Source organism: Bacillus rossius, chromosome 1 (assembly GCF_032445375.1).
Source record: "Bacillus rossius redtenbacheri isolate Brsri chromosome 1, Brsri_v3, whole genome shotgun sequence".
Lineage (NCBI taxonomy): Eukaryota > Metazoa > Arthropoda > Insecta > Phasmatodea > Bacillidae > Bacillus > Bacillus rossius.
The window spans coordinates 81,905,045-81,919,379 of NC_086330.1; the positions used below are offsets into that span (position 1 = coordinate 81,905,045).

The following is a 14,335-nucleotide window of genomic DNA, read 5'->3' on the forward strand; positions in this document are numbered from 1 at the left end:
CATTTGGGTTCTAGCCTATCGCGAAATGAAACCGTGTTTTTTTTTCCCCGGTCTCTACATATGACCCAAACATGTGCAATCCGGATAGAAGGAAGAATGTTGCAACCGCCAGTAAACGAAGACACATCATTCCATAAAGGGCACATCCGGACACACCACCTAGATCTAATCCCCATAAAGGCATACTAGGGTTTTCGTGTTCTAGTTTTCAAAACATCTAATTCACTCGAATCCTTATTCAATTTAAAAACATCTGGTTTACTACACGGGATCCTCGTCTTATCATTGCTGTCCAATTTCGTTCACACTCACTTTAGATTAAAATAAGATTTTTTATGTTTCTAATCATTTCCAAGTCAGATTTATTCTTATTGTACAGGATGTTGTGCTCCAACTAGTAGTACATTCCTCTTTCTTCATTTTGAAATATTCTACTACTTGCCGTGTGTCCGTTGGAATATCCCATCCTCATTTTGGATAACTTTCCAAAAAAGCTGATACAACTGACTTTTATTTATAAACGTAAGCCTAAACGTCAATTTCCATATTTCTAACTTCAAAACTGACAAACTTGGTAGGCGCCTTGTTGTTGCCCCAAGCTACGCTTGTGTTACCAGTGAAAACCACACGAAAATTTGTCTAGTAGTTTTGGATATTAGGGTGTTCAAACAGACAAAGTTTTTAAAAATAGTCTTACAGTATCCTGTTACACTCCCCGCAATCAATTATTCAAAATATGTTCAATGCACAGACACGACTGTTCCACAGTTTTATTATAGTATAGATTCCTTTGTTTGTGTCTCCTATAATGTTTCTATCTTTTTTTTTTCAATGTAATATTATTTTCCATGTCTTCTTTCAGAAAACGGTCTTGCCTAGAAATACAAAACGATGATAATTTTTACATGCTTCTTATTACTTTGTTGAACTGACAAGCGCCTAGCAGCGAGCAGCGACTCGCTGACTCGCGGTGAGACACGGACCGAACCTCGGCGGGCCGCAGCACTTCTCCGCGGACCGCGCGCTGGGCGTCTCTGCTGCGGGGTCGGGCCGTGTAGCGTTGGCAGCAATTCGTAGGAGTACGCAAAAACTCGCGGATTCATTTCGTGATAGGCTAAAATTCAAATAGTTGTACCTTCTATAGGCCAACGACTCGCCTGGATCACTCTGGGCCAATTAGAAACACCCAACCAAAGCTGTATCGAATCACAGGCTTTACAGAATTCTGTGTTTGATTTCGTGTCCGAGTTTCACTATATAGGTTTGTTTGCAACGTCTACAACATGACAACACATGAGTTTGCTCGTTGCCGAGGTTATATTTTTACACATCACTGGTGAGTACTGATAATTACTTTGCTTGAATAATATACAAGACGTGCAAAATTTCATAAAAATATTAAATAATTATGGTATGCAACAAATAATATCCCGCAACACTAAGACACTTTTTTTTAAGTTCCAGATTATCGTGACATATTATTTTTAACGAGACTCTTTGAAGATATTTTTCCGAACGCGAGAACCAGGTTCGGTGCTGGTTGACGGCCCCGTACGGTCACTGACGTCATGCGCCATCCATTGACGTAAGACATGCCACGCGTGCCTGGTCAGATTACAAGGGTCGTCGCTAACCCCCTCCTCCTCTCCGCACCAAGCGCGGTGCCCTTGCCTCGCGCGAGCTGCATATGCCCTTCTCGATGCTTCGGGCGTCGGGTCGGCACAAGTTGACGCGACTGGCACCAGCCGCGCTAGTCACTTCTAGAAGGGCGTCAGAGTCTATATAAGCCTGGACGCCGGCCTCCGCGAGAGTGGATCGGTGAAGAGAAGTGTGATGGTGGCGACGGGCTCGGCGAGTTGGAGTGAGCTCCTCGGTGGCGACAGAGTACAACAGGAGTTCGACGACGGAGGTCCACGGGGAGTGCTGCGGCGAGAGTTGCGCGAAGGGTGTGGCCCAGCTAGGTGTGTGGTGTGTAAGGACTTAAGGTACTGAGTGCGAGTAATTGATTAGTAGGCATTTTAAGTAAGTTTATTTATTAGTGTTGTAGATATTATCAGTCAATAAAACTGTGCAAAAAATAATAATTGGGCTATCCCTATACGAACCCAGTTCGTCCCACTCAACGATTATTAAAATCATAATAATATTTTGCATGTTTCATACAGATAAACACAGGATAAACTACTTATGAAATAATTTTATTCATTAACAAAATTTTCCACAGCCTGTAAGGTAAGTCAAGGCAATAGATCATCAGGGAGTAACGAGAAATAGAACACTCAGGAGTGGGGCTTCGATGCAGAGTGAGGAATGAGGAATATTGTGCGCCATACTCCTCACTATTGGGAAAGCGTTAGTGAAGTGACGCTAGAGTGCTGTATTTATCGTTACGCTGTAAACGTCGAAGGTAACACATTATATAATTAATTCTTATATTCCACTGGAGATATAGACGTCAGTGAATAAAGATATATTTTCAACTTGTATTTCAAATTTATGCGTACTCTACCCTGAAAAGTTTCACTTCTAACGGACTGATATAGTTTTAAGGGAGATTAGGCTCCGCCATCTTATATTTTTCAATCCTTTTGCTACAATTCTAATATTGAACTATTTATCCCAATTTTTTTCGTATTTAAAGGCATAACCATCTCCCAGACTTTATATACCTTGTGGTAACCACATATTTACTAACAGGCTCTAGTATGTAAGCGCCGCGAAGAAATAACCTATTTCACGAGCATCTACAACTAGGTATCATGATAATCACACCATTACAAAAGAATTTACTTCAACATACAGCCAAAGCTTAGTCTTATGCCATGTCAAACCAAAATATTTAGCACGGAAGCTTTAATGTAGGCAGTATTAAAAAAATGTCCATAAAATAATGGCTTCGTTTCAAAAGTAGATTATAACCTTTTAATTTAGACTATAATAAATCATACACAAAACTCAAAGAAAACTGACCTAATTATTCTTACAAATATTTAATATGTGTACCTTTATTTATACGGCACACGCTCCCAGATACGAACATTATGGGTATTTATTTAACTTCCCACTTAGATGAAAAGTTAACTCATCGCTGATCACCACACGAAAAAGAAAGTCATCTTCCCTCTTAAACACTTGAAGTACAAAGTTGCACCGTACACCACAGTCATCTGACTTTAAAGCATGTAGCAACTGTAACCGGTATTAATACATGTGTAAACGTGTTCTTAAAACCTTCCACACAATCATCTTTGGTAACTAAAGTTCAAGACTTTCTTTCCGAACAGATAGATTGGTCGTCCCAAGATTTTCCCTTTACAAAAACATTCGGTCGTTTCAAACTGCCTATATAATGGACGGATGTTTTTACCACATTGGGGACCACAATTAAACTTTAAAACAAAACGAGCGTTGAACTGAGATTACAGATTCATTCTTAGCAAATCAAAGAACAACATAGTCGACATTTTGCATAGGTGGCGCTGCAAGCGAGACAACAAAAAAGCAGTACTCGCGCATGCGCTTATCTAAAGCTTGCTTGAGTTACCTTTTTAACCAAAACTCTACAACGCTTACAGTTGGTACTATTAAAATTTATAACTGGAACATTATTTTATGGACATATTTGTATTTGAAATCACAAGATGGCGAGGTCTGATACCCTCTTAATTTGGTGAAATAACGTCGCTCGAAAAGACTTCAGTTGAGACGAGCTGCAGAGTACCGAGCTGCGCGGAGACCTGGAGATAGCTGCCCGCCCAAGACGTGGAGGAGTCTGGAGGGGATGGAGAAGGAGGGAGGGGTTCGTGACGTCACGCTGCGAGGCCCTCCTCCTTCCAGACGGCCGCGTCAGTTGCAGAGCGGTGCTGCGCGCGGCAGGAGGTAGCAGGTGTCTCGCTGGGGCCACGACCAGTCTCCGCCGGATGGATTAACCCGGCGCTTCTCTGCAGCAAGGTACGTCACCGCGCCGAGGAACACAACCAACACATTTGGAGTACCGTCAACCGCCCACCATTATCCACGCAGACACGGTGCTCAGCTATAATCTGCCTCGTGCAACTCGGCTCGAACTCACCAGTTCTCGAAAGCAGTACGAGACTAATACCGGACAGGTCCAAGATTCTTGTGTGGAAACCTGGCGTGTTTTTCACGTCAGTACGATATATAACAGAAGGTATGCCCAGTATTAACAATAAAGCTTTTTAATAAATGTGGTAACCAACATTATGACAACGAAAAAAAATTCTTATCTTTGAAAAACGTATTAAAATTTTTTACAGATATATGACGGGTCGGAATAAACCTCTAGTGATTCAATTAACTTAAAATTTAGTTTATCATTTGACACCAGATAATATAATATATAATTTAACGATTTATCTATAAAATCTTGTGTAGTCACACCTCTTGCCGCCAGGTTATTTTTCATGTTCTCTCCTATTTCGTTAGTGTAGAGCTGCCCGATATGTACGTATTAGTCTCCAGGGTATTTGGTAGAGCTGGCCTACGAATCTTTTTTTTCCCCAAACCTAACTTAAACTAAGTTTTATTTTTTGGGAGTAGTCTGGGTTAGGTAATACTCTACGTGCGTCCCAGGATCAAGCCTTTACGTCTAAATCATGGAGGGTTTCAGCCATGCAGAAAGGGTAGCATGCATCATGTTCTTTGTTCGGGGATTGGCTAGACATAGCAGCAATTGTTGTCATGACTACCTCCCCTAATTTAGATCTAGACTATAACTAGTTAAAATGTGTTCATAAATGAATGTCTTAGTTTTAATGGTATGTTATAACAGTTTAATTTAGACTATTTGCAATAAATCATACATCAAATTAAAATAAAACTAACCTAGTTTTTCTTACAAATTTTCACCCACCGGCCAAAACCTGCATAGACGCACAGGGAATAACCCCGGACTCATTCATGCTGGATGAAATTAGGCAAGCATTAAGGAGGCAGGTTCAGAAGGATAGTCCAGGAAGAAGAGTTGGTCAAGGGCAATAAGGTTTTAACCATGCTGGGGTCGTGAGCTTGGGCCTAGCGGCCCGCATTGATGTGTTTTTGCGCGTGTCACGTATCCATTTGACTGTCAGCGTTCATAAGCAATCGTTATGCTTTGCAAGTGACAGTTGGGAAATCGGGGACAATTGAAGTATTTTTGAGATCTGTCCAATTCGATACAAGTTAATTGTCACAGATTACTTAGAGTGATGTGGCGCAGAACTGGACACTGGACTCGCATTCTGAAGGACCCAGTTTCAAAAACCGGTCGGCCCATCCTGATTAAGGTTTTTCATTGCTTTCCCAAAATTAATTACTCCGAGTTAATTACGGAATGGTTCTTTCCATGAACCATTACCTTTTCTTTTCACATACGTGATTTTCAGTGTATGTTTTCGTCTGTAATGGTTTCACTGTTAATGAAACGTTAATTTGAAGTTTAAATTTAACACTTAGATGTATTGGAATGCAAGTTTCTGAAACACGTTTGACTGTCTTTAACTACAGACAATTACGTTGGAGATACTGAATGTTGATAACTGCAAGTCTAGAAACCTGTTACTTAAGACGGTGGTCATCGAAGGTAAAACGTTTCTGGTTCGACAGGAAATATCTGCGCCTGAACCATTTTATCATATTTCTTGCAACCACGAGAGTGAATATAAGCTGCAATGTTTTGCAGACTATCTTAATAGAAAACGTTTTCGTTATACAAATTATTACGCTGATTAATCTGGTAACAAAGTAGACTTGAATCACGTGTGCATCTGTTGATTGGACTGCAGTGCCCTTGACGACACTGAGCCAGTTTAAAGAAGAAGGGTTTACCCAATCACGAGCAACGTGCCAAAGGATGTGACCTTGGCATCAACCATTGAGCTTTAATTAAAGTTCTGGTAACATATAGGCAAGTTGTGACTAGCCTGGAGTGAAATGAATCCGTGAAAACACTGTGTCTCTACGTATCACTAGCGACCGGGAAAACAAATCGCGTTTCATTTCGCGACAGGATGGAATTAGTGAAATAATGCTGCATCTGCTATTGGCTCACAGTTCATGCAGAGTACTGTGTACCAACGAGAAATAGTCACCCACAGAAGTGTCGAATTTGAGACTAACCAGTGCTGACTTCTCACAAGTCACCAGCCAATGAATCGGGTGAAATTTTCTTGAATGTGGGAAATAAGTACCCCAGCCCCTGATACGGCTCACTATAAGGGACTGACTGGAAAAATCCCAGGGTTCAATGACCTGCAGGATAGACTCCAATGTCTTCTCCACATTCAAGCAAATGTAACCGGTTCATTGGATGGTGACTTGCGAGACGTCTTCACTGGTAAGTTTCTGATTTGACTCTTATGTGGGCGAGTATTTCTCATTAGTCCACAGTACTCCGGACAAAATGTGATCCAGTAGCATACGTAGCATGATGATATCAGTATTTAAATTCCAGCCTATCGCGAAATTTTTCGGTCCATACTAATTATATCAGCCACAAGGCTGCCAAATAGTTAATCCGTATTGAAAATGTTTATCCTAACCATAGCCATACTAAGAACATGTTTTTCGCAATGTTGAGGCGCTAATTTTTTTCCGATACACACTTGTCTCTACCCACGGTAAATGCCGTGTGACGAGACGTTTACGTGAAGCGATCTGAAGACACTCAAGATTTAGGTTTGACATCCACGTGACAAGCTAGTTTCCGCTTCTCGTCGATTGCTTCAGTATCTATCTATCTGGGACGTTATCTTACGAACACTAAGTACCTACATACAACTAGCTATTTTTTAAATAACTTTGTTAGCGAAAAACCTCTGTTCCCAGTGCATAGCTTGCTATAAATATAGTTAAAATTTCAATAATTTTTTAAATTGTAATTGTAAATAACATTACAAATATAGGTGCACAATGTCAGTACTTAAGTCACAATGTTTTGCACAGAATGCTCAACAAGGTGATGAAACCTCAAGTAACCTTTCTACATGATTGGGTGTAAACTGTATCGGTGCAAAACATCTTCGAGATGAACACTTCATCAACAGCTGTATCTTCATTACCTAATATCCGAATCTGTTCTGCGGCTCAAGCGAGAGACTCTACTGCCGACGGGAGTGTGACGCAAGTGTGACGAACATGTGTGGGTGTGTGGCGTGGTTTGAAAGCGGCCGGTGAAGAGTGGTGGGCTTTGTCGGCCGGGTGATTCACGAGGCTGTTATAGTTGTTCAAAAAGCTCTTAGGAAACACTTTTCACTTATCTCTCGGCCTCTGGTGAAGACGCCGGCCGTGTAGCCCTCCGGAAAGCCTTGCGTTCCACGTCCATGACTTCCATAGAGGCGTTATGCCATGGGAGTCGCCGCTTGAAAAACACTTCTAATCAAGTCCTGACAATGAAGAAACAGTGTCGTGGTTGCAAAATATTGTTGTCATTACAGAAAATGCGAAATATTTTGTTGTAGCAGTAAAAAAAATTTGCTGTCTAAAAATAAGTATGAAATACAAAAAAAATTTACCACCACTAATAAACCACTTAAAAACTAAAAAAATTAATGATTTATCAACACATAATATTTGTTAGAGTCTATACTGACAAAAATATATTATAGCGGGCAATTTTTTTTCTCAGTGCCCTCTACACCCTAACAGGGACAGTAAGTAAACTTTGATGTCTGTGTAGAATGAATAATGATTAGGGACTGAATAAATTCGCAATTTCAATGACCTCTAGGATAGACTCAATGAACCTTTATGTATTTGGGAAATTTACTACTACTCATTACTAATGACTCGTAACACATGTTTAAAGGATACTTGTGATTCAGCGATACTTGTTTCGTTAAGTGTTATTCAAGGTTTGAGAGTCCTTCAGACAAACCGTGTTAGAATCACTGAAGCAGCAAAAATTAAAATGCTAGAATCAGTGTTTGGACCTCAGTTGCTCTGAAGGACTCCCAGCCAATGAATAACGCTCAACGAAAGAAGTATCGAATCACAAGCATTCCAGTTAACACGTTTCACAAGTAATTAGCCAATGAGCAGGTGTAATTTTCCCTCCCGAATACATAGACGATCATTGAGTCTATCCTAGAGGTCATTGAAACCGCGGATTTTTCAAGTCCCTACCAACTAACAAAATTAAAAATGTTCTCGCTAAGAAATCAACCAATGGGAAAGCATACATGGATTGGGCTCATCTATGACTTTTAATTCAACCCTGTGGCCAGACATATTCGCGAAATTTCAGGATATCTACTAAAGATCTTTGAGGTTCTGGCCTAATATGCAATCAAATATTTTCGCGAAACAAACTGTCTGTATTTATTGGTCGTTGCCCTTTTTAAACGCCTAACTGGGTGGTGCTTGATTCGACCCTATAGGGCAAGTGTTCGTCAGTGCATGTTCAATTAATCATGTTTGGTCTAACGCGAAAACGATATTTACGTGTAATATTTTGAAACCTTTACCTCTGAAAAATGAATTTTTGAAATTATCTAGTCCCTAACTTAACACAGAAACAACGATTATTTCAGGTAAAGTTTTCGTTACAGGCTGGATGCAACTGTTTCATGCATAATCAAGCTAATAAAGACAGAACAATTTCAGACGCTTTTAAAATCGTGGCTGGGTTGCGCAAGATCTGATCAACCATTTTCACATTGTCACACTGGCTCACGGTCGTATTTTAATCAACCTAGACATATTATACCTAGGGGCATGTATATTTCGTGAAATGATTTCGATATCAGGTGTGTGGTAAAACACTGTAGCTTCGTCTGTGTTGCGTGATTGGTCGAGTTTCGTATAGGTACACGTGTACTGTTGGCACATGAATCACAACGATTTTGTACGCAATAAAATAAACCACTTGCAGTGTAATGAGTAGGGCCAGGCATTTTTCACAAAAAAAAAATCGAACGCTCATTAGACAGCAATGATATTTTCCCGCGCCAATGATTTCTTCCTCGTGATTGGCTAGACATTCAAGACGCGTTTAATTCCGCCTTGAAGAAACTCTTACCAATCACGAAGCATATACGAAGCTACAATGTTTTACCACACAGTTGGCCTCCAAATTTTTACGCGACAAATACATAGCCCTAATCCTGATTATTGAATAATTACGTTTTACAACCCCTAACATGGTCGCACGTGATTTGATACCATTTTCTTGAGGGTTTCTTATTGATTCAGAGTCCTCCAGATAACCCGAGCAGCACAGAAAAAAATTCATTTGGAAAATTTTCGTGTCATTAGGTAATTAATACACAAATTTTTCCGGCAATCTAAAAACGCTTTAGTTTGTTTATATATTTTCTTCCAAGCATAACTAAAAATAATTGTACATGAAGGATGGTCCGGGTTAGGGAGTAACCTAGGTACGACTCAGGCAGAAGCCTGGGATTCGCCATACAGGGAAGGTCCGTAAGAATCACGTGCTTTGTACAGGGATTGGCCAGCCATGGCCAACTACGCTAAGTTGGGCCCAGACATAGACATAGGGAAAACCCTGGGCACAGACATGTTAGATGCAAGGGTATGCATTAATTACGATGGGGAATACGGGATATAGAGGATGGTCTGTATGAAGATTTGGGCACAGTAGACGAGAGTCTATCATGCGAGTGGAAAAAGATGGGGGGGGGGGGGGGGGATGTTGGAGCACTTGGACGCATAGTCTGCTTTCATATTTTTATTTGGTCTCTCGGCTACCAGTTAGCACCCAGAGAGGTTTGGGACAAGGTCGCAGTTTCCGAAGTTACCCGAGCACCAGCGACGCCTCAAGGCAACGCGCGCGTGCGCAACTCGCGCCGACGGGAAGTGTTGCGTCACGCGAGTCGCCATGACGACACGAAACAGCGCCGCGATGTCATCCGAAGGCCGAGGCTGGCCGCACAGACATGGCGACGGCTTCCACGGTATACTCGACTCTGGAAAATTCGCACGTTCTATGACCTCCAGGATAGACTCCACGGTCTTTCCCACATTCGAGCAAAAATCATTGACTGGTGACTTGTGAGACGTCTTCACTGGTTAGTCTCTCATTCGTCACTTCTCTCCGTGAGGATTTCTCATTGGTCCATAGTACTACACACAAACTGTGAGTCAATAGCAGACGCAGCACGATGGTATCAGTATTTCAATTACAGCCAACCTACCTATAGTAAATCATAGTTTCAAACAGAATTTTCTAACAAAACATTATTTTAAACATGAAAGATGAGAAGTTTTTTCTTACATGATTTGAGGTTTACAGGCAAAATTTTACTGTCTACATGTTAAACATGCATACACAAATTTTGTTTTAGATATTGTAGACAAAGACGCTCTGTGTGTAGAGGAAGCGGTTTGATCTAGTAAAAAAGTAAGGCAAACATTTATTTAATGTTCTAAAATTCGTTGGTAAAACCAACTGAGAAAGACTTATCACAAAGAAAACCTGAACGTCCACTAGACTGCAATTTGGTTTGCCTGCACCAGCGGTTTCTTCCTTGTAATTGGCGGTCGTCTGCGAGAAAAAGCCATTGTATCAATTGACCGGGCCATTCAGGACGCGTTTGTTTCCGACAGGAATAATTGTGATCTGTGCGATGACAGCAGAAACTTACCTAAATGTAACTTAACCAATCAGGAAACACAGGCGATGAATGCTACATTGTTTTAACTCTCAGCTAGTCTCGAAGTCTTCGCTCAATTGAATGCCACTACGTGATAACCTGATAACGTTTTCTGAGGACGCTACAAGGATGTACATTGATGACGGCAGAGTGGCCAAAATTTTTGCAGCGTATATTCTGTTTTTTTTTCAAGCGCCTGTCGCTGCCGCAGGTTATGTTTACTTAGCGATGCTCATGGCTTTTCCTGGAAATGGCGGCCACCCACGAAGCCTCCAGCCTGTTCCAAGCGCGCGCTTTCAAACACGTCCGCGGCACTCCAGCTCCTCTACACCACTTGGGCGTCGCGCTCGTGCTCTGTGCGCGAGGTGAGGTCAGCGTGGATGAGTAGGCACTGGAAAAAATGCGCGGGTTCAGTGACCTCCAGGATGGACGCCTCAGTCGTTCCCAGCATTCGAGCAAATGTCACCCGTTCATTGGCTGGTGACTTGAGAGACGTCTTCACTGGCTAGTCTCTGATTCGACACTTCTGTGGGCTAGGAGGATTCCTTCAACAGTCCACAGTATTCCGCATAAACTGTGAGTCAATAGCAGACGTGGCATGATGGTAACAGTATTTCAATTCCAGCCTATCGCGAAATAAATCCACCAATTTTCCGGTCCGTATGGATGAGACAATTTTAGACACATGATAACAAGTTTATCCAAGAGTTCGGGTCAATTAGATAGTTAAATATTTAGATCTATAGTTCTGACAGAAATTGCGGTATTTTTCCAGAAATAAATCATTTGGAAACTAATATTTAATTAAATATGAAGACAAGTAAACGAAATTTATAATAAGGAGAAGCAAATGCAATTATATGAAAATATTTCTCCAAGCTACTACTCGTTTTTGTGACTTTATTGTCTAAGTAAGTACGATTTTGAAAACAAATTACTGTATTCTTGCGAATTTTTTTAAATACTGGATACAGGTTTATTCTAAATATACAAAAATCCATTCCTACTCCATTATTTCAAAATTACGTGATAAAGATTTGATAGAACTCTAAAAGTTTTTGTTTAACAAATAATTACTGTATTTGGGAGTGATTAATTAGATATTTAATAATGTATTATATGAGAATTTAAAGTAATTTAAATTAGTAAGATTTTTATACCAGATAGCTATAACTAAAAAATGTTTATTAAATTTTGGATAGAACCTGTATTTTGCCTATTCACTGAGCATCAAAGTAGTTTTGATGCACATACATCTGCTTCACCTTGATGATTGAACTACAGTGCTCTTCACACCATGAAGGTATAAATATAAGGAGTGAATGTCTGTTCTAAAGTTGAAGCCACTGAGGCTAATAATTGGTGAGAAAAACAATCTTAAGCTGTATAAGCGACAAAGCTAGAAATTATTTAATAGCTGGAAATGAATTGTTAGAAAGAATCTTAAAAATGCCATCTTAAACTGACTATTATTAAACAAAAAAGTTTAAAAAATACCAATGAACTTGCGTTGCGTTAAAATTCACTATACTCAGAGAACTGGAAATTTCGCGGATTCGTCTGATTTCAGGGTAGAATGCAAAGTCATAAGTGATATAAACCTATGTTTGCTTTACCATTAGTTTTCTTAGCAAGAACCTTTTTATCCTTGTTAATTGGCACTAACTACCTGATTCGCATACTTCTCTCCTAACTGGGCATCGTTGGCTCACGGTCGTAGAGGGGCGTGTCTAAAAAAAACTGCGGTCCAATCATGAACACAGTGCGAGTGTGTGAAGGTTTGCATTCTAACTTGCGGCTTAATGAATGGGCGAAATTTCAATATCTCCAAATCTACATTTAAAAAAGTGTTTTGTAATCCAGATGAGAAATGGGTTAGGGTTAGTTAAAAACTTTGCAAAGATTGCACTTACTCTTTAACTTCTTACCTCCATGCTTGGCACTCCCTTGACCCTGGGACAGTTATAAACAAAGGAGATAAGTGGTTGCCAAGAATCTATAACCCGCATTAATATTTTTAGTTGGTGATCGATCAATGAGCACTTTACTAAGAACTTGATGATGTTCAGGAAATTCAGTGCTAGGTTAGAGCGAAATGAACCTACGAAGTAGTGGTGTTTTTATTAAATAACTCTGCACTTGGCCACGCAGATATGGGCTTCAAATAGCTACCTGTTAAATTTAAACGGCTATGTGAAAGTAAAAGTAATAACATGTTCAGGATTGAGGAATCTAACAGTTGTTGTGAAATAGTACAATGGAACAGTGCTGCTTTTACATGTAGCTATTCTCCATGTTGTGAAATAGAAAGTACCAGTATGTCTTTAACAGTAGTTTATTACCGGGTACTCAACATCGTTTGAGATATTCATTACCTAGTATTGACTACATAGTATTGTAACTGGTTGCTATTCAATGGAATGAACTTTTTTATTTTAAAGGTCGGCCCCTTTTTTGTGTGCCAAAATCTGCTAGTTGTCTTAGCATATGAACCATTCTTGTACTTGTAAATTCTGTCTGGGAATTGCAAAAGTGATTTTGATGATAATTTTTGGCCTCAAAATATATATCCACCACTGTTTTATAACTTACATAAAATATTATTTGCTTAAAATTTTATTTGGCAATTTTGATTTTTAATTGTCAATAATAAAGAATTGAAGTTCTTGTTAAGACCCTTCCATCGTACATTCTACCTAGATATATATTTTTTCGATCGCAATGTGTTTTTCATAACCGATATGTACCTATAGTTTACAGATTTCCACTTGGAATTCACAGTTTTTTGCATCTTTTCTTGACAGTTTATGCGACAGGACAGTCACGTGTCAGTAAGACTTTAGATTTTTATACCATCTAACAATATAGCTATGAAAATTAAAGTTATATTTTAAATTGTCTCTGAAAAAATATTATAATAAATAATACTTATTAAAATATAATTCCATCAAATGTTTTTATATTCCGGTGAAACCTCGTTTGCAGGCTATCATAAGTGCAGCCAACGCAAGTGCCGAACAGCAATAAATTATAATAAATTTATTGGATAAACTGCGTTATTTGAAGCAGGGGAAAAATTTATGTCAATGTAAAGAAAGGTGTTTTAATTTTGGGTTGATGTCGTAACTACTTCTATTGGTTAGCTCATCCTATTGACGTATTTTGAAACTATGGGATGGATATGTATGGTTTTGTTGCATCACATTTTTTTTTTTAATTTTAAATGTTTTCAAAGGTTTCGCTCGTATGGAATGTATTTTTCTCTTAGGCATATAACATTTTTCATGTTACATGCTTGCTACACCAATTAAAGTACAGGGCCAAAGTTTGGTTACCTTAATAAAAACTCTAGAAAGTATACAAACAGCCTACCGCCTTTCATCTCCCACTAGATTCTCAAAACTGAAGATTCTTGCTGCATTGCGGAGCGAATAGTCGGTACACATTATTACTGCGACGCGGCTCAAGTTTAAAAGCCAATATCTTATCAAAGGTTGACGAAGTTTATTTACTCGTCGCGAAAAATATTCCGCGCGGGTCTGACTATGAGGCTGCGCATTGATTGGCTGCTCGGGTCCCTGCGCCCTGATTGGCTCTTCATCTCCTTGCACCCTGATTAGCTGTTCGGCTCCCTGCGCAATGAGTGGTTGTTCGAGTCCCTGCAACCTGATTGCTTGGGTCCCTGCGTCATGATTGGCTGCTCGAGTCCTTGCGCCCAAATT

The 14,335-nt window shown here is 39.8% G+C and overlaps 1 protein-coding gene across 1 annotated transcript in view; it reads left to right on the plus strand.

The window, feature by feature from the left end:
* The first annotated feature begins 3,861 nt into the window (after positions 1 to 3,861).
* The window catches only part of LOC134538550 (uncharacterized), a 119,612-nt gene continuing 109,138 nt past the window's right edge, over positions 3,862 to 14,335 (plus strand). The window contains exon 1 of the mRNA XM_063379972.1: positions 3,862 to 3,951. The gene's annotated coding sequence lies outside the window, so the exon portion shown is untranslated. The remainder of the gene's footprint in view (positions 3,952 to 14,335) is intronic.